The 26,400-nt window shown below is 45.7% G+C and overlaps 11 non-coding genes across 11 annotated transcripts; all 11 read right to left on the bottom strand.

The window, feature by feature from the left end:
• Nucleotides 1-1,541: 1,541 nt before the first annotated feature.
• Nucleotides 1,542-1,732, bottom strand: LOC130347748 (U2 spliceosomal RNA). Its single transcript, XR_008885622.1, has one exon. It is a non-coding gene; the product is annotated as a U2 spliceosomal RNA (small nuclear RNA).
• Nucleotides 1,733-3,821: 2,089 nt separating this feature from the next.
• LOC130347747 (U2 spliceosomal RNA) lies at nt 3,822-4,012 on the bottom strand. Its single transcript, XR_008885621.1, has one exon. It is a non-coding gene; the product is annotated as a U2 spliceosomal RNA (small nuclear RNA).
• A 2,085-nt stretch (nt 4,013-6,097) lies between these two features.
• LOC130347746 (U2 spliceosomal RNA) lies at nt 6,098-6,288 on the bottom strand. Its single transcript, XR_008885620.1, has one exon. It is a non-coding gene; the product is annotated as a U2 spliceosomal RNA (small nuclear RNA).
• Nucleotides 6,289-8,375: 2,087 nt separating this feature from the next.
• On the bottom strand, nt 8,376-8,566 carry LOC130347745 (U2 spliceosomal RNA). The gene has a single exon (XR_008885619.1). It is a non-coding gene; the product is annotated as a U2 spliceosomal RNA (small nuclear RNA).
• A 2,091-nt stretch (nt 8,567-10,657) lies between these two features.
• Nucleotides 10,658-10,848, bottom strand: LOC130347744 (U2 spliceosomal RNA). The gene has a single exon (XR_008885618.1). It is a non-coding gene; the product is annotated as a U2 spliceosomal RNA (small nuclear RNA).
• Nucleotides 10,849-12,937: 2,089 nt separating this feature from the next.
• On the bottom strand, nt 12,938-13,128 carry LOC130347743 (U2 spliceosomal RNA). Its single transcript, XR_008885617.1, has one exon. It is a non-coding gene; the product is annotated as a U2 spliceosomal RNA (small nuclear RNA).
• A 2,085-nt stretch (nt 13,129-15,213) lies between these two features.
• On the bottom strand, nt 15,214-15,404 carry LOC130347742 (U2 spliceosomal RNA). Its single transcript, XR_008885616.1, has one exon. It is a non-coding gene; the product is annotated as a U2 spliceosomal RNA (small nuclear RNA).
• A 2,089-nt stretch (nt 15,405-17,493) lies between these two features.
• LOC130347741 (U2 spliceosomal RNA) lies at nt 17,494-17,684 on the bottom strand. Its single transcript, XR_008885615.1, has one exon. It is a non-coding gene; the product is annotated as a U2 spliceosomal RNA (small nuclear RNA).
• Nucleotides 17,685-19,769: 2,085 nt separating this feature from the next.
• LOC130347737 (U2 spliceosomal RNA) lies at nt 19,770-19,957 on the bottom strand. The gene has a single exon (XR_008885613.1). It is a non-coding gene; the product is annotated as a U2 spliceosomal RNA (small nuclear RNA).
• A 3,646-nt stretch (nt 19,958-23,603) lies between these two features.
• LOC130347730 (U2 spliceosomal RNA) lies at nt 23,604-23,794 on the bottom strand. The gene has a single exon (XR_008885606.1). It is a non-coding gene; the product is annotated as a U2 spliceosomal RNA (small nuclear RNA).
• A 2,091-nt stretch (nt 23,795-25,885) lies between these two features.
• On the bottom strand, nt 25,886-26,076 carry LOC130347787 (U2 spliceosomal RNA). Its single transcript, XR_008885657.1, has one exon. It is a non-coding gene; the product is annotated as a U2 spliceosomal RNA (small nuclear RNA).
• Nucleotides 26,077-26,400: the final 324 nt, after the last annotated feature.

Raw genomic sequence — 26,400 nt, 5'->3', positions numbered from 1 at the left:
ACATACACGACAAAGCTGGGTTGTTGTTGTTTACACTCTGCAAGGCCTGTGGAAGTGAGTGACATCATAGCACTGTAGTTCTGAGGGTTCTAGATGGATGCAACAATCTCCTGTTGCTTCTATGAAGGCCATAATAGACGACATCACCAAACAGCTCCATAGTCACATACACAGCAAAGGAGAGATGTTGTTTACACCTAGTGATGTCAGTGGTATTGAGTGACATCACAGCACAGTGCTAAGGCTCCTGGGCCTGGACACAGCAGCGGCTGCAATATCTCAACGGAGAATACGTTTATATATATGTGTGTGTGTGCGCGTATATATATATATATATATATATATATATATATATATATATATATATATTTCTCCGCCGAAATCACTTTTAAACCCATTTCCACCTTTTTTTCCCTTCTCTTCCTCTTACTTTTTTTTCACGTTTTTTTACGTTTTTCTCCTTTTCGCCTCTTTTCTGGGCGTATTATTCTTCTTTTTCTTCTTTTTTTTCGTCTAATGCATACCCCATCAGTGCAGCAATGCTTATTCAATACCGCCAGCAGATGGAGACACTGGGGGATAATTTTCTAAGGATTTATACTGATTTTTCCTGTCTGAATTTGTCGCACAGAAAGTTGCAGGCCAAATATGTGTGACATTTCTGCGACTTTAGCTTCTAGAGCATTTTTACAACATTATACATAGGTGCTGAATACATAAAAAGCGACTGTTCAGCGACAGACAAGTCGCATCGGCTGAAAGTAGGCCAGAATGTCAGTCCATGTTGGAGCAGGTTTAGATACAGTCTAAAGCATAGATCTCAAAGTCTGTGCACAGAATTTAGCAAGGGCCTCGCACCTTCTGATGCATCAGGTAGGTGCACTATAGCATAGCCTAACCCTCTGTACTTTGGTCTATATTGATGCGGGACATAGACAGCCAGCTGATGACCAATCCATTAGTGCAATGGATGGCTGGAAGCATTTGTCTTTGCCTTTGCAATACCACAGAAGCAATGCATGGTCAATGTACAGCAATGACACACCTGTGTGAACAGCCAGGAGACCCCCCCATGTTATGTTACATAGTTACATAGTTAGTACGGTCGAAAAAAGACATATGTCCATCAAGTTCAACCAGGGAATTAAGGGGTAGGGGTGTGGCGCGATATTGGGGAAGGGATGAGATTTTATATTTCTTCATAAGCATTAATCTTATTTTGTCAATTAGGAACATTCAGCACCCACCCGCTATCAAGGCAGCTGCCTATCATGTCATGCCCTACCTGCACAGGTGTGCTGGCTACTCAAATGATCCAATTAAGGAGGCCATTTAGTCAGCAGCAGCAGAAGTCCTGTGCCTGGACGCTCCAACAGCGGCCAGACACAAGCAGAAGCAGCAGAAGCAGCAGCAGCACCACCTTTTGTTTTTTGGCTGCAGCAGCAGCAGCAGCAGCAGCAAGGCCCACAAGGCTGGCTAGCTGGCTAGCCAGCAAGCAGGTAGCAATGAAAGTAGGAATCTTTCTTTTTAACCCTGTAAGGGGGTGGTGCACTGTACCCGAAGATACTGCCATATCGGGTCAATGCATAGGGCGACGGAAGCAAGCTTCGAAATCGGCCCCCGTTCTCAAAAATCCATTTAATATATGGTCCCCAGATAGGGGACGTATCAGATATTAAACTGATAAGAACAGATACTACACTTGATCTTAGCCAAAAGGCCGAGAAGCGATAACCGTGAAAGGGGCGGGCCCAACAAGGTCCCCTTCATGGGCACTATCACTGCTTGCTGTCAGGGAGGCTGCCAGACAATTTTCCATGCACACTCTGGGCTGGGGGGCAGTCAACCACCAGTACACACAGCAGAACCTAAACCCATACCATTATTGCTAAGCAGCAAGACAGGGGCCCATTGCACTCCCACGGGGCCTTTTTAAATGCAATCCATAACCCGGATTTGCCAGGAACCCTTCTTACTCCTCCTACTTGCATGTGACACTGGGCTTAGGATCTGCATAGGAAACACACACACAAGCACACACCTACCTTTGTTGCCTGCAGATGCCTCCTTGGCTGTCCCCAAACGGTATCAAACCAACACCCACGGGAAGCTGTAAGCATAGAGGACATGCCTGCACCCCATTGGACTTACCTGTGTGGGTTAAATCCGGGTTATTTGACAACCTATGGCGGTGATGGTTCTGCTCAGGCAGAGCAGTGCTGATGCTCCTCATAAAGCTGTCGCTGCTGTGAAGGTTCTAGGTGACATCACAATCCCTATGGTTACATACACGACAAAGCTGGGTTGTTGTTGTTTACACTCTGCAAGGCCTGTGGAAGTGAGTGACATCATAGCACTGTAGTTCTGAGGGTTCTAGATGGATGCAACAATCTCCTGTTGCTTCTATGAAGGCCATAATAGACGACATCACCAAACAGCTCCATAGTCACATACACAGCAAAGGAGAGATGTTGTTTACACCTAGTGATGTCAGTGGTATTAAGTGACATCACAGCACAGTGCTAAGGCTCCTGGGCCTGGACACAGCAGCGGCTGCAATATCTCAACGGAGAATACGTTTATATATATGTGTGTGTGTGCGCGTATATATATATATATATATATATATATATATATATATATATATATTTCTCCGCCGAAATCACTTTTAAACCCATTTCCACCTTTTTTTCCCTTCTCTTCCTCTTACTTTTTTTTCACGTTTTTTTACGTTTTTCTCCTTTTCGCCTCTTTTCTGGGCGTATTATTCTTCTTTTTCTTCTTTTTTTTCGTCTAATGCATACCCCATCAGTGCAGCAATGCTTATTCAATACCGCCAGCAGATGGAGACACTGGGGGATAATTTTCTAAGGATTTATACTGATTTTTCCTGTCTGAATTTGTCGCACAGAAAGTTGCAGGCCAAATATGTGTGACATTTCTGCGACTTTAGCTTCTAGAGCATTTTTACAACATTATACATAGGTGCTGAATACATAAAAAGCGACTGTTCAGCGACAGACAAGTCGCATCGGCTGAAAGTAGGCCAGAATGTCAGTCCATGTTGGAGCAGGTTTAGATACAGTCTAAAGCATAGATCTCAAAGTCTGTGCACAGAATTTAGCAAGGGCCTCGCACCTTCTGATGCATCAGGTAGGTGCACTATAGCATAGCCTAACCCTCTGTACTTTGGTCTATATTGATGCGGGACATAGACAGCCAGCTGATGACCAATCCATTAGTGCAATGGATGGCTGGAAGCATTTGTCTTTGCCTTTGCAATACCACAGAAGCAATGCATGGTCAATGTACAGCAATGACACACCTGTGTGAACAGCCAGGAGACCCCCCCATGTTATGTTACATAGTTACATAGTTAGTACGGTCGAAAAAAGACATATGTCCATCAAGTTCAACCAGGGAATTAAGGGGTAGGGGTGTGGCGCGATATTGGGGAAGGGATGAGATTTTATATTTCTTCATAAGCATTAATCTTATTTTGTCAATTAGGAACATTCAGCACCCACCCGCTATCAAGGCAGCTGCCTATCATGTCATGCCCTACCTGCACAGGTGTGCTGGCTACTCAAATGATCCAATTAAGGAGGCCATTTAGTCAGCAGCAGCAGAAGTCCTGTGCCTGGACGCTCCAACAGCGGCCAGACACAAGCAGAAGCAGCAGAAGCAGCAGCAGCACCACCTTTTGTTTTTTGGCTGCAGCAGCAGCAGCAGCAGCAGCAAGGCCCACAGGGCTGGCTAGCTGGCTAGCCAGCAAGCAGGTAGCAATGAAAGTAGGAATCTTTCTTTTTAACCCTGTAAGGGGGTGGTGCACTGTACCCGAAGATACTGCCATATCGGGTCAATGCATAGGGCGACGGAAGCAAGCTTCGAAATCGGCCCCCGTTCTCAAAAATCCATTTAATATATGGTCCCCAGATAGGGGACGTATCAGATATTAAACTGATAAGAACAGATACTACACTTGATCTTAGCCAAAAGGCCGAGAAGCGATAACCGTGAAAGGGGCGGGCCCAACAAGGTCCCCTTCATGGGCACTATCACTGCTTGCTGTCAGGGAGGCTGCCAGACAATTTTCCATGCACACTCTGGGCTGGGGGGCAGTCAACCACCAGTACACACAGCAGAACCTAAACCCATACCATTATTGCTAAGCAGCAAGACAGGGGCCCATTGCACTCCCACGGGGCCTTTTTAAATGCAATCCATAACCCGGATTTGCCAGGAACCCTTCTTACTCCTCCTACTTGCATGTGACACTGGGCTTAGGATCTGCATAGGAAACACACACACAAGCACACACCTACCTTTGTTGCCTGCAGATGCCTCCTTGGCTGTCCCCAAACGGTATCAAACCAACACCCACGGGAAGCTGTAAGCATAGAGGACATGCCTGCACCCCATTGGACTTACCTGTGTGGGTTAAATCCGGGTTATTTGACAACCTATGGCGGTGATGGTTCTGCTCAGGCAGAGCAGTGCTGATGCTCCTCATAAAGCTGTCGCTGCTGTGAAGGTTCTAGGTGACATCACAATCCCTATGGTTACATACACGACAAAGCTGGGTTGTTGTTGTTTACACTCTGCAAGGCCTGTGGAAGTGAGTGACATCATAGCACTGTAGTTCTGAGGGTTCTAGATGGATGCAACAATCTCCTGTTGCTTCTATGAAGGCCATAATAGACGACATCACCAAACAGCTCCATAGTCACATACACAGCAAAGGAGAGATGTTGTTTACACCTAGTGATGTCAGTGGTATTGAGTGACATCACAGCACAGTGCTAAGGCTCCTGGGCCTGGACACAGCAGCGGCTGCAATATCTCAACGGAGAATACGTTTATATATATGTGTGTGTGTGCGCGTATATATATATATATATATATATATATATATATATATATATTTCTCCGCCGAAATCACTTTTAAACCCATTTCCACCTTTTTTTCCCTTCTCTTCCTCTTACTTTTTTTTCACGTTTTTTTACGTTTTTCTCCTTTTCGCCTCTTTTCTGGGCGTATTATTCTTCTTTTTCTTCTTTTTTTTCGTCTAATGCATACCCCATCAGTGCAGCAATGCTTATTCAATACCGCCAGCAGATGGAGACACTGGGGGATAATTTTCTAAGGATTTATACTGATTTTTCCTGTCTGAATTTGTCGCACAGAAAGTTGCAGGCCAAATATGTGTGACATTTCTGCGACTTTAGCTTCTAGAGCATTTTTACAACATTATACATAGGTGCTGAATACATAAAAAGCGACTGTTCAGCGACAGACAAGTCGCATCGGCTGAAAGTAGGCCAGAATGTCAGTCCATGTTGGAGCAGGTTTAGATACAGTCTAAAGCATAGATCTCAAAGTCTGTGCACAGAATTTAGCAAGGGCCTCGCACCTTCTGATGCATCAGGTAGGTGCACTATAGCATAGCCTAACCCTCTGTACTTTGGTCTATATTGATGCGGGACATAGACAGCCAGCTGATGACCAATCCATTAGTGCAATGGATGGCTGGAAGCATTTGTCTTTGCCTTTGCAATACCACAGAAGCAATGCATGGTCAATGTACAGCAATGACACACCTGTGTGAACAGCCAGGAGACCCCCCCATGTTATGTTACATAGTTACATAGTTAGTACGGTCGAAAAAAGACATATGTCCATCAAGTTCAACCAGGGAATTAAGGGGTAGGGGTGTGGCGCGATATTGGGGAAGGGATGAGATTTTATATTTCTTCATAAGCATTAATCTTATTTTGTCAATTAGGAACATTCAGCACCCACCCGCTATCAAGGCAGCTGCCTATCATGTCATGCCCTACCTGCACAGGTGTGCTGGCTACTCAAATGATCCAATTAAGGAGGCCATTTAGTCAGCAGCAGCAGAAGTCCTGTGCCTGGACGCTCCAACAGCGGCCAGACACAAGCAGAAGCAGCAGAAGCAGCAGCAGCACCACCTTTTGTTTTTTGGCTGCAGCAGCAGCAGCAGCAGCAGCAAGGCCCACAGGGCTGGCTAGCTGGCTAGCCAGCAAGCAGGTAGCAATGAAAGTAGGAATCTTTCTTTTTAACCCTGTAAGGGGGTGGTGCACTGTACCCGAAGATACTGCCATATCGGGTCAATGCATAGGGCGACGGAAGCAAGCTTCGAAATCGGCCCCCGTTCTCAAAAATCCATTTAATATATGGTCCCCAGATAGGGGACGTATCAGATATTAAACTGATAAGAACAGATACTACACTTGATCTTAGCCAAAAGGCCGAGAAGCGATAACCGTGAAAGGGGCGGGCCCAACAAGGTCCCCTTCATGGGCACTATCACTGCTTGCTGTCAGGGAGGCTGCCAGACAATTTTCCATGCACACTCTGGGCTGGGGGGCAGTCAACCACCAGTACACACAGCAGAACCTAAACCCATACCATTATTGCTAAGCAGCAAGACAGGGGCCCATTGCACTCCCACGGGGCCTTTTTAAATGCAATCCATAACCCGGATTTGCCAGGAACCCTTCTTACTCCTCCTACTTGCATGTGACACTGGGCTTAGGATCTGCATAGGAAACACACACACAAGCACACACCTACCTTTGTTGCCTGCAGATGCCTCCTTGGCTGTCCCCAAACGGTATCAAACCAACACCCACGGGAAGCTGTAAGCATAGAGGACATGCCTGCACCCCATTGGACTTACCTGTGTGGGTTAAATCCGGGTTATTTGACAACCTATGGCGGTGATGGTTCTGCTCAGGCAGAGCAGTGCTGATGCTCCTCATAAAGCTGTCTGCTGTGAAGGTTCTAGGTGACATCACAATCCCTATGGTTACATACACGACAAAGCTGGGTTGTTGTTGTTTACACTCTGCAAGGCCTGTGGAAGTGAGTGACATCATAGCACTGTAGTTCTGAGGGTTCTAGATGGATGCAACAATCTCCTGTTGCTTCTATGAAGGCCATAATAGACGACATCACCAAACAGCTCCATAGTCACATACACAGCAAAGGAGAGATGTTGTTTACACCTAGTGATGTCAGTGGTATTGAGTGACATCACAGCACAGTGCTAAGGCTCCTGGGCCTGGACACAGCAGCGGCTGCAATATCTCAACGGAGAATACGTTTATATATATGTGTGTGTGTGCGCGTATATATATATATATATATATATATATATATATATATATATATATTTCTCCGCCGAAATCACTTTTAAACCCATTTCCACCTTTTTTTCCCTTCTCTTCCTCTTACTTTTTTTTCACGTTTTTTTACGTTTTTCTCCTTTTCGCCTCTTTTCTGGGCGTATTATTCTTCTTTTTCTTCTTTTTTTTCGTCTAATGCATACCCCATCAGTGCAGCAATGCTTATTCAATACCGCCAGCAGATGGAGACACTGGGGGATAATTTTCTAAGGATTTATACTGATTTTTCCTGTCTGAATTTGTCGCACAGAAAGTTGCAGGCCAAATATGTGTGACATTTCTGCGACTTTAGCTTCTAGAGCATTTTTACAACATTATACATAGGTGCTGAATACATAAAAAGCGACTGTTCAGCGACAGACAAGTCGCATCGGCTGAAAGTAGGCCAGAATGTCAGTCCATGTTGGAGCAGGTTTAGATACAGTCTAAAGCATAGATCTCAAAGTCTGTGCACAGAATTTAGCAAGGGCCTCGCACCTTCTGATGCATCAGGTAGGTGCACTATAGCATAGCCTAACCCTCTGTACTTTGGTCTATATTGATGCGGGACATAGACAGCCAGCTGATGACCAATCCATTAGTGCAATGGATGGCTGGAAGCATTTGTCTTTGCCTTTGCAATACCACAGAAGCAATGCATGGTCAATGTACAGCAATGACACACCTGTGTGAACAGCCAGGAGACCCCCCCATGTTATGTTACATAGTTACATAGTTAGTACGGTCGAAAAAAGACATATGTCCATCAAGTTCAACCAGGGAATTAAGGGGTAGGGGTGTGGCGCGATATTGGGGAAGGGATGAGATTTTATATTTCTTCATAAGCATTAATCTTATTTTGTCAATTAGGAACATTCAGCACCCACCCGCTATCAAGGCAGCTGCCTATCATGTCATGCCCTACCTGCACAGGTGTGCTGGCTACTCAAATGATCCAATTAAGGAGGCCATTTAGTCAGCAGCAGCAGAAGTCCTGTGCCTGGACGCTCCAACAGCGGCCAGACACAAGCAGAAGCAGCAGAAGCAGCAGCAGCACCACCTTTTGTTTTTTGGCTGCAGCAGCAGCAGCAGCAGCAGCAAGGCCCACAGGGCTGGCTAGCTGGCTAGCCAGCAAGCAGGTAGCAATGAAAGTAGGAATCTTTCTTTTTAACCCTGTAAGGGGGTGGTGCACTGTACCCGAAGATACTGCCATATCGGGTCAATGCATAGGGCGACGGAAGCAAGCTTCGAAATCGGCCCCCGTTCTCAAAAATCCATTTAATATATGGTCCCCAGATAGGGGACGTATCAGATATTAAACTGATAAGAACAGATACTACACTTGATCTTAGCCAAAAGGCCGAGAAGCGATAACCGTGAAAGGGGCGGGCCCAACAAGGTCCCCTTCATGGGCACTATCACTGCTTGCTGTCAGGGAGGCTGCCAGACAATTTTCCATGCACACTCTGGGCTGGGGGGCAGTCAACCACCAGTACACACAGCAGAACCTAAACCCATACCATTATTGCTAAGCAGCAAGACAGGGGCCCATTGCACTCCCACGGGGCCTTTTTAAATGCAATCCATAACCCGGATTTGCCAGGAACCCTTCTTACTCCTCCTACTTGCATGTGACACTGGGCTTAGGATCTGCATAGGAAACACACACACAAGCACACACCTACCTTTGTTGCCTGCAGATGCCTCCTTGGCTGTCCCCAAACGGTATCAAACCAACACCCACGGGAAGCTGTAAGCATAGAGGACATGCCTGCACCCCATTGGACTTACCTGTGTGGGTTAAATCCGGGTTATTTGACAACCTATGGCGGTGATGGTTCTGCTCAGGCAGAGCAGTGCTGATGCTCCTCATAAAGCTGTCGCTGCTGTGAAGGTTCTAGGTGACATCACAATCCCTATGGTTACATACACGACAAAGCTGGGTTGTTGTTGTTTACACTCTGCAAGGCCTGTGGAAGTGAGTGACATCATAGCACTGTAGTTCTGAGGGTTCTAGATGGATGCAACAATCTCCTGTTGCTTCTATGAAGGCCATAATAGACGACATCACCAAACAGCTCCATAGTCACATACACAGCAAAGGAGAGATGTTGTTTACACCTAGTGATGTCAGTGGTATTGAGTGACATCACAGCACAGTGCTAAGGCTCCTGGGCCTGGACACAGCAGCGGCTGCAATATCTCAACGGAGAATACGTTTATATATATGTGTGTGTGTGCGCGTATATATATATATATATATATATATATATATATATATATATATATATATCTCCGCCGAAATCACTTTTAAACCCATTTCCACCTTTTTTTCCCTTCTCTTCCTCTTACTTTTTTTTCACGTTTTTTTACGTTTTTCTCCTTTTCGCCTCTTTTCTGGGCGTATTATTCTTCTTTTTCTTCTTTTTTTTCGTCTAATGCATACCCCATCAGTGCAGCAATGCTTATTCAATACCGCCAGCAGATGGAGACACTGGGGGATAATTTTCTAAGGATTTATACTGATTTTTCCTGTCTGAATTTGTCGCACAGAAAGTTGCAGGCCAAATATGTGTGACATTTCTGCGACTTTAGCTTCTAGAGCATTTTTACAACATTATACATAGGTGCTGAATACATAAAAAGCGACTGTTCAGCGACAGACAAGTCGCATCGGCTGAAAGTAGGCCAGAATGTCAGTCCATGTTGGAGCAGGTTTAGATACAGTCTAAAGCATAGATCTCAAAGTCTGTGCACAGAATTTAGCAAGGGCCTCGCACCTTCTGATGCATCAGGTAGGTGCACTATAGCATAGCCTAACCCTCTGTACTTTGGTCTATATTGATGCGGGACATAGACAGCCAGCTGATGACCAATCCATTAGTGCAATGGATGGCTGGAAGCATTTGTCTTTGCCTTTGCAATACCACAGAAGCAATGCATGGTCAATGTACAGCAATGACACACCTGTGTGAACAGCCAGGAGACCCCCCCATGTTATGTTACATAGTTACATAGTTAGTACGGTCGAAAAAAGACATATGTCCATCAAGTTCAACCAGGGAATTAAGGGGTAGGGGTGTGGCGCGATATTGGGGAAGGGATGAGATTTTATATTTCTTCATAAGCATTAATCTTATTTTGTCAATTAGGAACATTCAGCACCCACCCGCTATCAAGGCAGCTGCCTATCATGTCATGCCCTACCTGCACAGGTGTGCTGGCTACTCAAATGATCCAATTAAGGAGGCCATTTAGTCAGCAGCAGCAGAAGTCCTGTGCCTGGACGCTCCAACAGCGGCCAGACACAAGCAGAAGCAGCAGAAGCAGCAGCAGCACCACCTTTTGTTTTTTGGCTGCAGCAGCAGCAGCAGCAGCAGCAAGGCCCACAGGGCTGGCTAGCTGGCTAGCCAGCAAGCAGGTAGCAATGAAAGTAGGAATCTTTCTTTTTAACCCTGTAAGGGGGTGGTGCACTGTACCCGAAGATACTGCCATATCGGGTCAATGCATAGGGCGACGGAAGCAAGCTTCGAAATCGGCCCCCGTTCTCAAAAATCCATTTAATATATGGTCCCCAGATAGGGGACGTATCAGATATTAAACTGATAAGAACAGATACTACACTTGATCTTAGCCAAAAGGCCGAGAAGCGATAACCGTGAAAGGGGCGGGCCCAACAAGGTCCCCTTCATGGGCACTATCACTGCTTGCTGTCAGGGAGGCTGCCAGACAATTTTCCATGCACACTCTGGGCTGGGGGGCAGTCAACCACCAGTACACACAGCAGAACCTAAACCCATACCATTATTGCTAAGCAGCAAGACAGGGGCCCATTGCACTCCCACGGGGCCTTTTTAAATGCAATCCATAACCCGGATTTGCCAGGAACCCTTCTTACTCCTCCTACTTGCATGTGACACTGGGCTTAGGATCTGCATAGGAAACACACACACAAGCACACACCTACCTTTGTTGCCTGCAGATGCCTCCTTGGCTGTCCCCAAACGGTATCAAACCAACACCCACGGGAAGCTGTAAGCATAGAGGACATGCCTGCACCCCATTGGACTTACCTGTGTGGGTTAAATCCGGGTTATTTGACAACCTATGGCGGTGATGGTTCTGCTCAGGCAGAGCAGTGCTGATGCTCCTCATAAAGCTGTCGCTGCTGTGAAGGTTCTAGGTGACATCACAATCCCTATGGTTACATACACGACAAAGCTGGGTTGTTGTTGTTTACACTCTGCAAGGCCTGTGGAAGTGAGTGACATCATAGCACTGTAGTTCTGAGGGTTCTAGATGGATGCAACAATCTCCTGTTGCTTCTATGAAGGCCATAATAGACGACATCACCAAACAGCTCCATAGTCACATACACAGCAAAGGAGAGATGTTGTTTACACCTAGTGATGTCAGTGGTATTGAGTGACATCACAGCACAGTGCTAAGGCTCCTGGGCCTGGACACAGCAGCGGCTGCAATATCTCAACGGAGAATACGTTTATATATATGTGTGTGTGTGCGCGTATATATATATATATATATATATATATATATATATATATATATATTTCTCCGCCGAAATCACTTTTAAACCCATTTCCACCTTTTTTTCCCTTCTCTTCCTCTTACTTTTTTTTCACGTTTTTTTACGTTTTTCTCCTTTTCGCCTCTTTTCTGGGCGTATTATTCTTCTTTTTCTTCTTTTTTTTCGTCTAATGCATACCCCATCAGTGCAGCAATGCTTATTCAATACCGCCAGCAGATGGAGACACTGGGGGATAATTTTCTAAGGATTTATACTGATTTTTCCTGTCTGAATTTGTCGCACAGAAAGTTGCAGGCCAAATATGTGTGACATTTCTGCGACTTTAGCTTCTAGAGCATTTTTACAACATTATACATAGGTGCTGAATACATAAAAAGCGACTGTTCAGCGACAGACAAGTCGCATCGGCTGAAAGTAGGCCAGAATGTCAGTCCATGTTGGAGCAGGTTTAGATACAGTCTAAAGCATAGATCTCAAAGTCTGTGCACAGAATTTAGCAAGGGCCTCGCACCTTCTGATGCATCAGGTAGGTGCACTATAGCATAGCCTAACCCTCTGTACTTTGGTCTATATTGATGCGGGACATAGACAGCCAGCTGATGACCAATCCATTAGTGCAATGGATGGCTGGAAGCATTTGTCTTTGCCTTTGCAATACCACAGAAGCAATGCATGGTCAATGTACAGCAATGACACACCTGTGTGAACAGCCAGGAGACCCCCCCATGTTATGTTACATAGTTACATAGTTAGTACGGTCGAAAAAAGACATATGTCCATCAAGTTCAACCAGGGAATTAAGGGGTAGGGGTGTGGCGCGATATTGGGGAAGGGATGAGATTTTATATTTCTTCATAAGCATTAATCTTATTTTGTCAATTAGGAACATTCAGCACCCACCCGCTATCAAGGCAGCTGCCTATCATGTCATGCCCTACCTGCACAGGTGTGCTGGCTACTCAAATGATCCAATTAAGGAGGCCATTTAGTCAGCAGCAGCAGAAGTCCTGTGCCTGGACGCTCCAACAGCGGCCAGACACAAGCAGAAGCAGCAGAAGCAGCAGCAGCACCACCTTTTGTTTTTTGGCTGCAGCAGCAGCAGCAGCAGCAGCAAGGCCCACAGGGCTGGCTAGCTGGCTAGCCAGCAAGCAGGTAGCAATGAAAGTAGGAATCTTTCTTTTTAACCCTGTAAGGGGGTGGTGCACTGTACCCGAAGATACTGCCATATCGGGTCAATGCATAGGGCGACGGAAGCAAGCTTCGAAATCGGCCCCCGTTCTCAAAAATCCATTTAATATATGGTCCCCAGATAGGGGACGTATCAGATATTAAACTGATAAGAACAGATACTACACTTGATCTTAGCCAAAAGGCCGAGAAGCGATAACCGTGAAAGGGGCGGGCCCAACAAGGTCCCCTTCATGGGCACTATCACTGCTTGCTGTCAGGGAGGCTGCCAGACAATTTTCCATGCACACTCTGGGCTGGGGGGCAGTCAACCACCAGTACACACAGCAGAACCTAAACCCATACCATTATTGCTAAGCAGCAAGACAGGGGCCCATTGCACTCCCACGGGGCCTTTTTAAATGCAATCCATAACCCGGATTTGCCAGGAACCCTTCTTACTCCTCCTACTTGCATGTGACACTGGGCTTAGGATCTGCATAGGAAACACACACACAAGCACACACCTACCTTTGTTGCCTGCAGATGCCTCCTTGGCTGTCCCCAAACGGTATCAAACCAACACCCACGGGAAGCTGTAAGCATAGAGGACATGCCTGCACCCCATTGGACTTACCTGTGTGGGTTAAATCCGGGTTATTTGACAACCTATGGCGGTGATGGTTCTGCTCAGGCAGAGCAGTGCTGATGCTCCTCATAAAGCTGTCGCTGCTGTGAAGGTTCTAGGTGACATCACAATCCCTATGGTTACATACACGACAAAGCTGGGTTGTTGTTGTTTACACTCTGCAAGGCCTGTGGAAGTGAGTGACATCATAGCACTGTAGTTCTGAGGGTTCTAGATGGATGCAACAATCTCCTGTTGCTTCTATGAAGGCCATAATAGACGACATCACCAAACAGCTCCATAGTCACATACACAGCAAAGGAGAGATGTTGTTTACACCTAGTGATGTCAGTGGTATTGAGTGACATCACAGCACAGTGCTAAGGCTCCTGGGCCTGGACACAGCAGCGGCTGCAATATCTCAACGGAGAATACGTTTATATATATGTGTGTGTGTGCGCGTATATATATATATATATATATATATATATATATATATATATTTCTCCGCCGAAATCACTTTTAAACCCATTTCCACCTTTTTTTCCCTTCTCTTCCTCTTACTTTTTTTTCACGTTTTTTTACGTTTTTCTCCTTTTCGCCTCTTTTCTGGGCGTATTATTCTTCTTTTTCTTCTTTTTTTTCGTCTAATGCATACCCCATCAGTGCAGCAATGCTTATTCAATACCGCCAGCAGATGGAGACACTGGGGGATAATTTTCTAAGGATTTATACTGATTTTTCCTGTCTGAATTTGTCGCACAGAAAGTTGCAGGCCAAATATGTGTGACATTTCTGCGACTTTAGCTTCTAGAGCATTTTTACAACATTATACATAGGTGCTGAATACATAAAAAGCGACTGTTCAGCGACAGACAAGTCGCATCGGCTGAAAGTAGGCCAGAATGTCAGTCCATGTTGGAGCAGGTTTAGATACAGTCTAAAGCATAGATCTCAAAGTCTGTGCACAGAATTTAGCAAGGGCCTCGCACCTTCTGATGCATCAGGTAGGTGCACTATAGCATAGCCTAACCCTCTGTACTTTGGTCTATATTGATGCGGGACATAGACAGCCAGCTGATGACCAATCCATTAGTGCAATGGATGGCTGGAAGCATTTGTCTTTGCCTTTGCAATACCACAGAAGCAATGCATGGTCAATGTACAGCAATGACACACCTGTGTGAACAGCCAGGAGACCCCCCCATGTTATGTTACATAGTTACATAGTTAGTACGGTCGAAAAAAGACATATGTCCATCAAGTTCAACCAGGGAATTAAGGGGTAGGGGTGTGGCGCGATATTGGGGAAGGGATGAGATTTTATATTTCTTCATAAGCATTAATCTTATTTTGTCAATTAGGAACATTCAGCACCCACCCGCTATCAAGGCAGCTGCCTATCATGTCATGCCCTACCTGCACAGGTGTGCTGGCTACTCAAATGATCCAATTAAGGAGGCCATTTAGTCAGCAGCAGCAGAAGTCCTGTGCCTGGACGCTCCAACAGCGGCCAGACACAAGCAGAAGCAGCAGAAGCAGCAGCAGCACCACCTTTTGTTTTTTGGCTGCAGCAGCAGCAGCAGCAGCAGCAAGGCCCACAGGGCTGGCTAGCTGGCTAGCCAGCAAGCAGGTAGCAATGAAAGTAGGAATCTTTCTTTTTAACCCTGTAAGGGGGTGGTGCACTGTACCCGAAGATACTGCCATATCGGGTCAATGCATAGGGCGACGGAAGCAAGCTTCGAAATCGGCCCCCGTTCTCAAAAATCCATTTAATATATGGTCCCCAGATAGGGGACGTATCAGATATTAAACTGATAAGAACAGATACTACACTTGATCTTAGCCAAAAGGCCGAGAAGCGATAACCGTGAAAGGGGCGGGCCCAACAAGGTCCCCTTCATGGGCACTATCACTGCTTGCTGTCAGGGAGGCTGCCAGACAATTTTCCATGCACACTCTGGGCTGGGGGGCAGTCAACCACCAGTACACACAGCAGAACCTAAACCCATACCATTATTGCTAAGCAGCAAGACAGGGGCCCATTGCACTCCCACGGGGCCTTTTTAAATGCAATCCATAACCCGGATTTGCCAGGAACCCTTCTTACTCCTCCTACTTGCATGTGACACTGGGCTTAGGATCTGCATAGGAAACACACACACAAGCACACACCTACCTTTGTTGCCTGCAGATGCCTCCTTGGCTGTCCCCAAACGGTATCAAACCAACACCCACGGGAAGCTGTAAGCATAGAGGACATGCCTGCACCCCATTGGACTTACCTGTGTGGGTTAAATCCGGGTTATTTGACAACCTATGGCGGTGATGGTTCTGCTCAGGCAGAGCAGTGCTGATGCTCCTCATAAAGCTGTCGCTGCTGTGAAGGTTCTAGGTGACATCACAATCCCTATGGTTACATACACGACAAAGCTGGGTTGTTGTTGTTTACACTCTGCAAGGCCTGTGGAAGTGAGTGACATCATAGCACTGTAGTTCTGAGGGTTCTAGATGGATGCAACAATCTCCTGTTGCTTCTATGAAGGCCATAATAGACGACATCACCAAACAGCTCCATAGTCACATACACAGCAAAGGAGAGATGTTGTTTACACCTAGTGATGTCAGTGGTATTGAGTGACATCACAGCACAGTGCTAAGGCTCCTGGGCCTGGACACAGCAGCGGCTGCAATATCTCAACGGAGAATACGTTTATATATATGTGTGTGTGTGCGCGTATATATATATATATATATATATATATATATATATATATATATATTTCTCCGCCGAAATCACTTTTAAACCCATTTCCACCTTTTTTTCCCTTCTCTTCCTCTTACTTTTTTTTCACGTTTTTTTACGTTTTTCTCCTTTTCGCCTCTTTTCTGGGCGTATTATTCTTCTTTTTCTTCTTTTTTTTCGTCTAATGCATACCCCATCAGTGCAGCAATGCTTATTCAATACCGCCAGCAGATGGAGACACTGGGGGATAATTTTCTAAGGATTTATACTGATTTTTCCTGTCTGAATTTGTCGCACAGAAAGTTGCAGGCCAAATATGTGTGACATTTCTGCGACTTTAGCTTCTAGAGCATTTTTACAACATTATACATAGGTGCTGAATACATAAAAAGCGACTGTTCAGCGACAGACAAGTCGCATCGGCTGAAAGTAGGCCAGAATGTCAGTCCATGTTGGAGCAGGTTTAGATACAGTCTAAAGCATAGATCTCAAAGTCTGTGCACAGAATTTAGCAAGGGCCTCGCACCTTCTGATGCATCAGGTAGGTGCACTATAGCATAGCCTAACCCTCTGTACTTTGGTCTATATTGATGCGGGACATAGACAGCCAGCTGATGACCAATCCATTAGTGCAATGGATGGCTGGAAGCATTTGTCTTTGCCTTTGCAATACCACAGAAGCAATGCATGGTCAATGTACAGCAATGACACACCTGTGTGAACAGCCAGGAGACCCCCCCATGTTATGTTACATAGTTACATAGTTAGTACGGTCGAAAAAAGACATATGTCCATCAAGTTCAACCAGGGAATTAAGGGGTAGGGGTGTGGCGCGATATTGGGGAAGGGATGAGATTTTATATTTCTTCATAAGCATTAATCTTATTTTGTCAATTAGGAACATTCAGCACCCACCCGCTATCAAGGCAGCTGCCTATCATGTCATGCCCTACCTGCACAGGTGTGCTGGCTACTCAAATGATCCAATTAAGGAGGCCATTTAGTCAGCAGCAGCAGAAGTCCTGTGCCTGGACGCTCCAACAGCGGCCAGACACAAGCAGAAGCAGCAGAAGCAGCAGCAGCACCACCTTTTGTTTTTTGGCTGCAGCAGCAGCAGCAGCAGCAGCAAGGCCCACAGGGCTGGCTAGCTGGCTAGCCAGCAAGCAGGTAGCAATGAAAGTAGGAATCTTTCTTTTTAACCCTGTAAGGGGGTGGTGCACTGTACCCGAAGATACTGCCATATCGGGTCAATGCATAGGGCGACGGAAGCAAGCTTCGAAATCGGCCCCCGTTCTCAAAAATCCATTTAATATATGGTCCCCAGATAGGGGACGTATCAGATATTAAACTGATAAGAACAGATACTACACTTGATCTTAGCCAAAAGGCCGAGAAGCGATAACCGTGAAAGGGGCGGGCCCAACAAGGTCCCCTTCATGGGCACTATCACTGCTTGCTGTCAGGGAGGCTGCCAGACAATTTTCCATGCACACTCTGGGCTGGGGGGCAGTCAACCACCAGTACACACAGCAGAACCTAAACCCATACCATTATTGCTAAGCAGCAAGACAGGGGCCCATTGCACTCCCACGGGGCCTTTTTAAATGCAATCCATAACCCGGATTTGCCAGGAACCCTTCTTACTCCTCCTACTTGCATGTGACACTGGGCTTAGGATCTGCATAGGAAACACACACACAAGCACACACCTACCTTTGTTGCCTGCAGATGCCTCCTTGGCTGTCCCCAAACGGTATCAAACCAACACCCACGGGAAGCTGTAAGCATAGAGGACATGCCTGCACCCCATTGGACTTACCTGTGTGGGTTAAATCCGGGTTATTTGACAACCTATGGCGGTGATGGTTCTGCTCAGGCAGAGCAGTGCTGATGCTCCTCATAAAGCTGTCGCTGCTGTGAAGGTTCTAGGTGACATCACAATCCCTATGGTTACATACACGACAAAGCTGGGTTGTTGTTGTTTACACTCTGCAAGGCCTGTGGAAGTGAGTGACATCATAGCACTGTAGTTCTGAGGGTTCTAGATGGATGCAACAATCTCCTGTTGCTTCTATGAAGGCCATAATAGACGACATCACCAAACAGCTCCATAGTCACATACACAGCAAAGGAGAGATGTTGTTTACACCTAGTGATGTCAGTGGTATTGAGTGACATCACAGCACAGTGCTAAGGCTCCTGGGCCTGGACACAGCAGCGGCTGCAATATCTCAACGGAGAATACGTTTATATATATGTGTGTGTGTGCGCGTATATATATATATATATATATATATATATATATATATATATTTCTCCGCCGAAATCACTTTTAAACCCATTTCCACCTTTTTTTCCCTTCTCTTCCTCTTACTTTTTTTTCACGTTTTTTTACGTTTTTCTCCTTTTCGCCTCTTTTCTGGGCGTATTATTCTTCTTTTTCTTCTTTTTTTTCGTCTAATGCATACCCCATCAGTGCAGCAATGCTTATTCAATACCACCAGCAGATGGAGACACTGGGGGATAATTTTCTAAGGATTTATACTGATTTTTCCTGTCTGAATTTGTCGCACAGAAAGTTGCAGGCCAAATATGTGTGACATTTCTGCGACTTTAGCTTCTAGAGCATTTTTACAACATTATACATAGGTGCTGAATACATAAAAAGCGACTGTTCAGCGACAGACAAGTCGCATCGGCTGAAAGTAGGCCAGAATGTCAGTCCATGTTGGAGCAGGTTTAGATACAGTCTAAAGCATAGATCTCAAAGTCTGTGCACAGAATTTAGCAAGGGCCTCGCACCTTCTGATGCATCAGGTAGGTGCACTATAGCATAGCCTAACCCTCTGTACTTTGGTCTATATTGATGCGGGACATAGACAGCCAGCTGATGACCAATCCATTAGTGCAATGGATGGCTGGAAGCATTTGTCTTTGCCTTTGCAATACCACAGAAGCAATGCATGGTCAATGTACAGCAATGACACACCTGTGTGAACAGCCAGGAGACCCCCCCATGTTATGTTACATAGTTACATAGTTAGTACGGTCGAAAAAAGACATATGTCCATCAAGTTCAACCAGGGAATTAAGGGGTAGGGGTGTGGCGCGATATTGGGGAAGGGATGAGATTTTATATTTCTTCATAAGCATTAATCTTATTTTGTCAATTAGGAACATTCAGCACCCACCCGCTATCAAGGCAGCTGCCTATCATGTCATGCCCTACCTGCACAGGTGTGCTGGCTACTCAAATGATCCAATTAAGGAGGCCATTTAGTCAGCAGCAGCAGAAGTCCTGTGCCTGGACGCTCCAACAGCGGCCAGACACAAGCAGAAGCAGCAGAAGCAGCAGCAGCACCACCTTTTGTTTTTTGGCTGCAGCAGCAGCAGCAGCAGCAGCAAGGCCCACAGGGCTGGCTAGCTGGCTAGCCAGCAAGCAGGTAGCAATGAAAGTAGGAATCTTTCTTTTTAACCCTGTAAGGGGGTGGTGCACTGTACCCGAAGATACTGCCATATCGGGTCAATGCATAGGGCGACGGAAGCAAGCTTCGAAATCGGCCCCCGTTCTCAAAAATCCATTTAATATATGGTCCCCAGATAGGGGACGTATCAGATATTAAACTGATAAGAACAGATTTTTTTTTTTTAAGTTAGCCCTCAGAAACTCAATCAGAGTTCCAAGATCTTATTTGAACTCGATTGTTGCTCATCATCAGGTAACCCATTTTTTATTTCTTCTTAACACTAATGACCACAAAATAAAATCAATAAAAAAGATTTAACCAGAAAAAAAACATACACATTTACAATAACAAACAAACATTGCTTTCACCAGTAATTAATCAGAGAGACATTCCATTTCTCCAGGCATATACCATTAGGAAATCTATCATTCCACGGTTTATCGTTCCTCTTATCATCTGTCTTTTTATCGGAAGTCCCAACCAAGATGGAACTTTATAAGTGTCCAAAAATCTGTCCATATCAGCTTGAAATGAAAAATACACTTTGTCTCTAGCTTCCTCGTACCGATTTTCATATTTCGACCTTAGTTCCATTAAATCCATATCAAATGGTCTTCTTTCCTTTTTTGGCATATTTTCCAACATGCCATCCAAAACACCTCCAAATTCCATTGGTACATAAACCTCTTCTTTCTTTTTCTTTTCTTCAGCCACTTTTCTGGCTGGAACTTCCTCCAACTCAGGTTCTCCAATTTCTTCTTCTTCCCTACTCCTTTTAGCTGTTTCCTTTTTCGTTGTTTGTTTCTTGGGACATACATTTACCAGGTGATCTTCCTCACCGCACAGATGACACTTCTTTTTTTTGTTGTTGTTGCAGGTGTCTGCTTCATGACCTCCCTCCTGGCACTTATAGCACCATGAGTGAGTACATAGGTCTTTCCCGTGCCCGTATTGTTTACATTTACGGCAAAATTCCTCCATCCCTGAATAGAACAAGTCACCATTGACCGATCCAATTTTGAATCGCCCAGGTGGATAAATCACTTTACCGTCAGGTTCCTTTTTAAATTTAACTTTAAATTTCCATTTTGTAGTCCATAGGCCATATTGGTTCAGGACTTTTCCCTTTGACAGAATATTGTCACAGAATCTAGAAAGAAAAGTCTCAATGTCTTTTTCCAGTATATATGGGCTATACATCCGTACCGTCAATATTTTCTCCTGGTTCGGAAAATGCGGGGTCACCTCCACACCCTCCAAAACTGGATTGGCCTTCTTTTGCTGGTACTTGCTGCAAAAAAAATTAAAGTCCTCTTCAGAAGCCAATATAACATCGTAGTGTCCATTTCTTGGGAATTCAAGCATAGACAGGATTTGTTCCTTCTTAATTTCCAGCAACTTGAATAAGATCTCCTCGACCACGAAACATAATCCTTTTCCTCTCTTGCAGGTATCCAATAAGGAAATCCGAACTCCATTTCTGAGCTTAGCATACTCAGGGATGCCTTCTGATGATGCTCCACTTGATCCAGCCATGTCCATCAGGATAAACACCTCCCCCACTGTAAGCAGGTAGGTGGTGGTGATCGCTCCCCGTTGTCTGGGGACTAAGCCGGCTCCCTAATAGCAGCAGGGGGGTGAAGTCCCTCCGTTAAGAAGGACGATCCCCCCAGGCAAAGGAGCCGGGTACCCCAGACACCCTCTGGCCAGACCAAGTGAGCAGAACTACACTTGATCTTAGCCAAAAGGCCGAGAAGCGATAACCGTGAAAGGGGCGGGCCCAACAAGGTCCCCTTCATGGGCACTATCACTGCTTGCTGTCAGGGAGGCTGCCAGACAATTTTCCATGCACACTCTGGGCTGGGGGGCAGTCAACCACCAGTACACACAGCAGAACCTAAACCCATACCATTATTGCTAAGCAGCAAGACAGGGGCCCATTGCACTCCCACGGGGCCTTTTTAAATGCAATCCATAACCCGGATTTGCCAGGAACCCTTCTTACTCCTCCTACTTGCATGTGACACTGGGCTTAGGATCTGCATAGGAAACACACACACAAGCACACACCTACCTTTGTTGCCTGCAGATGCCTCCTTGGCTGTCCCCAAACGGTATCAAACCAACACCCACGGGAAGCTGTAAGCATAGAGGACATGCCTGCACCCCATTGGACTTACCTGTGTGGGTTAAATCCGGGTTATTTGACAACCTATGGCGGTGATGGTTCTGCTCAGGCAGAGCAGTGCTGATGCTCCTCATAAAGCTGTCGCTGCTGTGAAGGTTCTAGGTGACATCACAATCCCTATGGTTACATACACGACAAAGCTGGGTTGTTGTTGTTTACACTCTGCAAGGCCTGTGGAAGTGAGTGACATCATAGCACTGTAGTTCTGAGGGTTCTAGATGGATGCAACAATCTCCTGTTGCTTCTATGAAGGCCATAATAGACGACATCACCAAACAGCTCCATAGTCACATACACAGCAAAGGAGAGATGTTGTTTACACCTAGTGATGTCAGTGGTATTGAGTGACATCACAGCACAGTGCTAAGGCTCCTGGGCCTGGACACAGCAGCGGCTGCAATATCTCAACGGAGAATACGTTTATATATATGTGTGTGTGTGCGCGTATATATATATATATATATATATATATATATATATATATATATATATTTCTCCGCCGAAATCACTTTTAAACCCATTTCCACCTTTTTTTCCCTTCTCTTCCTCTTACTTTTTTTTCACGTTTTTTTACGTTTTTCTCCTTTTCGCCTCTTTTCTGGGCGTATTATTCTTCTTTTTCTTCTTTTTTTTCGTCTAATGCATACCCCATCAGTGCAGCAATGCTTATTCAATACCGCCAGCAGATGGAGACACTGGGGGATAATTTTCTAAGGATTTATACTGATTTTTCCTGTCTGAATTTGTCGCACAGAAAGTTGCAGGCCAAATATGTGTGACATTTCTGCGACTTTAGCTTCTAGAGCATTTTTACAACATTATACATAGGTGCTGAATACATAAAAAGCGACTGTTCAGCGACAGACAAGTCGCATCGGCTGAAAGTAGGCCAGAATGTCAGTCCATGTTGGAGCAGGTTTAGATACAGTCTAAAGCATAGATCTCAAAGTCTGTGCACAGAATTTAGCAAGGGCCTCGCACCTTCTGATGCATCAGGTAGGTGCACTATAGCATAGCCTAACCCTCTGTACTTTGGTCTATATTGATGCGGGACATAGACAGCCAGCTGATGACCAATCCATTAGTGCAATGGATGGCTGGAAGCATTTGTCTTTGCCTTTGCAATACCACAGAAGCAATGCATGGTCAATGTACAGCAATGACACACCTGTGTGAACAGCCAGGAGACCCCCCCATGTTATGTTACATAGTTACATAGTTAGTACGGTCGAAAAAAGACATATGTCCATCAAGTTCAACCAGGGAATTAAGGGGTAGGGGTGTGGCGCGATATTGGGGAAGGGATGAGATTTTATATTTCTTCATAAGCATTAATCTTATTTTGTCAATTAGGAACATTCAGCACCCACCCGCTATCAAGGCAGCTGCCTATCATGTCATGCCCTACCTGCACAGGTGTGCTGGCTACTCAAATGATCCAATTAAGGAGGCCATTTAGTCAGCAGCAGCAGAAGTCCTGTGCCTGGACGCTCCAACAGCGGCCAGACACAAGCAGAAGCAGCAGAAGCAGCAGCAGCACCACCTTTTGTTTTTTGGCTGCAGCAGCAGCAGCAGCAGCAGCAAGGCCCACAGGGCTGGCTAGCTGGCTAGCCAGCAAGCAGGTAGCAATGAAAGTAGGAATCTTTCTTTTTAACCCTGTAAGGGGGTGGTGCACTGTACCCGAAGATACTGCCATATCGGGTCAATGCATAGGGCGACGGAAGCAAGCTTCGAAATCGGCCCCCGTTCTCAAAAATCCATTTAATATATGGTCCCCAGATAGGGGACGTATCAGATATTAAACTGATAAGAACAGATACTACACTTGATCTTAGCCAAAAGGCCGAGAAGCGATAACCGTGAAAGGGGCGGGCCCAACAAGGTCCCCTTCATGGGCACTATCACTGCTTGCTGTCAGGGAGGCTGCCAGACAATTTTCCATGCACACTCTGGGCTGGGGGGCAGTCAACCACCAGTACACACAGCAGAACCTAAACCCATACCATTATTGCTAAGCAGCAAGACAGGGGCCCATTGCACTCCCACGGGGCCTTTTTAAATGCAATCCATAACCCGGATTTGCCAGGAACCCTTCTTACTCCTCCTACTTGCATGTGACACTGGGCTTAGGATCTGCATAGGAAACACACACACAAGCACACACCTACCTTTGTTGCCTGCAGATGCCTCCTTGGCTGTCCCCAAACGGTATCAAACCAACACCCACGGGAAGCTGTAAGCATAGAGGACATGCCTGCACCCCATTGGACTTACCTGTGTGGGTTAAATCCGGGTTATTTGACAACCTATGGCGGTGATGGTTCTGCTCAGGCAGAGCAGTGCTGATGCTCCTCATAAAGCTGTCGCTGCTGTGAAGGTTCTAGGTGACATCACAATCCCTATGGTTACATACACGACAAAGCTGGGTTGTTGTTGTTTACACTCTGCAAGGCCTGTGGAAGTGAGTGACATCATAGCACTGTAGTTCTGAGGGTTCTAGATGGATGCAACAATCTCCTGTTGCTTCTATGAAGGCCATAATAGACGACATCACCAAACAGCTCCATAGTCACATACACAGCAAAGGAGAGATGTTGTTTACACCTAGTGATGTCAGTGGTATTGAGTGACATCACAGCACAGTGCTAAGGCTCCTGGGCCTGGACACAGCAGCGGCTGCAATATCTCAACGGAGAATACGTTTATATATATGTGTGTGTGTGCGCGTATATATATATATATATATATATATATATATATATATATATATATATTTCTCCGCCGAAATCACTTTTAAACCCATTTCCACCTTTTTTTCCCTTCTCTTCCTCTTACTTTTTTTTCACGTTTTTTTACGTTTTTCTCCTTTTCGCCTCTTTTCTGGGCGTATTATTCTTCTTTTTCTTCTTTTTTTTCGTCTAATGCATACCCCATCAGTGCAGCAATGCTTATTCAATACCGCCAGCAGATGGAGACACTGGGGGATAATTTTCTAAGGATTTATACTGATTTTTCCTGTCTGAATTTGTCGCACAGAAAGTTGCAGGCCAAATATGTGTGACATTTCTGCGACTTTAGCTTCTAGAGCATTTTTACAACATTATACATAGGTGCTGAATACATAAAAAGCGACTGTTCAGCGACAGACAAGTCGCATCGGCTGAAAGTAGGCCAGAATGTCAGTCCATGTTGGAGCAGGTTTAGATACAGTCTAAAGCATAGATCTCAAAGTCTGTGCACAGAATTTAGCAAGGGCCTCGCACCTTCTGATGCATCAGGTAGGTGCACTATAGCATAGCCTAACCCTCTGTACTTTGGTCTATATTGATGCGGGACATAGACAGCCAGCTGATGACCAATCCATTAGTGCAATGGATGGCTGGAAGCATTTGTCTTTGCCTTTGCAATACCACAGAAGCAATGCATGGTCAATGTACAGCAATGACACACCTGTGTGAACAGCCAGGAGACCCCCCCATGTTATGTTACATAGTTACATAGTTAGTACGGTCGAAAAAAGACATATGTCCATCAAGTTCAACCAGGGAATTAAGGGGTAGGGGTGTGGCGCGATATTGGGGAAGGGATGAGATTTTATATTTCTTCATAAGCATTAATCTTATTTTGTCAATTAGGAACATTCAGCACCCACCCGCTATCAAGGCAGCTGCCTATCATGTCATGCCCTACCTGCACAGGTGTGCTGGCTACTCAAATGATCCAATTAAGGAGGCCATTTAGTCAGCAGCAGCAGAAGTCCTGTGCCTGGACGCTCCAACAGCGGCCAGACACAAGCAGAAGCAGCAGAAGCAGCAGCAGCACCACCTTTTGTTTTTTGGCTGCAGCAGCAGCAGCAGCAGCAGCAAGGCCCACAGGGCTGGCTAGCTGGCTAGCCAGCAAGCAGGTAGCAATGAAAGTAGGAATCTTTCTTTTTAACCCTGTAAGGGGGTGGTGCACTGTACCCGAAGATACTGCCATATCGGGTCAATGCATAGGGCGACGGAAGCAAGCTTCGAAATCGGCCCCCGTTCTCAAAAATCCATTTAATATATGGTCCCCAGATAGGGGACGTATCAGATATTAAACTGATAAGAACAGATACTACACTTGATCTTAGCCAAAAGGCCGAGAAGCGATAACCGTGAAAGGGGCGGGCCCAACAAGGTCCCCTTCATGGGCACTATCACTGCTTGCTGTCAGGGAGGCTGCCAGACAATTTTCCATGCACACTCTGGGCTGGGGGGCAGTCAACCACCAGTACACACAGCAGAACCTAAACCCATACCATTATTGCTAAGCAGCAAGACAGGGGCCCATTGCACTCCCACGGGGCCTTTTTAAATGCAATCCATAACCCGGATTTGCCAGGAACCCTTCTTACTCCTCCTACTTGCATGTGACACTGGGCTTAGGATCTGCATAGGAAACACACACACAAGCACACACCTACCTTTGTTGCCT

This window comes from Hyla sarda, unplaced genomic scaffold (genome assembly GCF_029499605.1).
Source record: "Hyla sarda isolate aHylSar1 unplaced genomic scaffold, aHylSar1.hap1 scaffold_850, whole genome shotgun sequence".
NCBI lineage: Eukaryota > Metazoa > Chordata > Amphibia > Anura > Hylidae > Hyla > Hyla sarda.
This window is presented reverse-complemented; position numbering and strand designations above follow the sequence as displayed.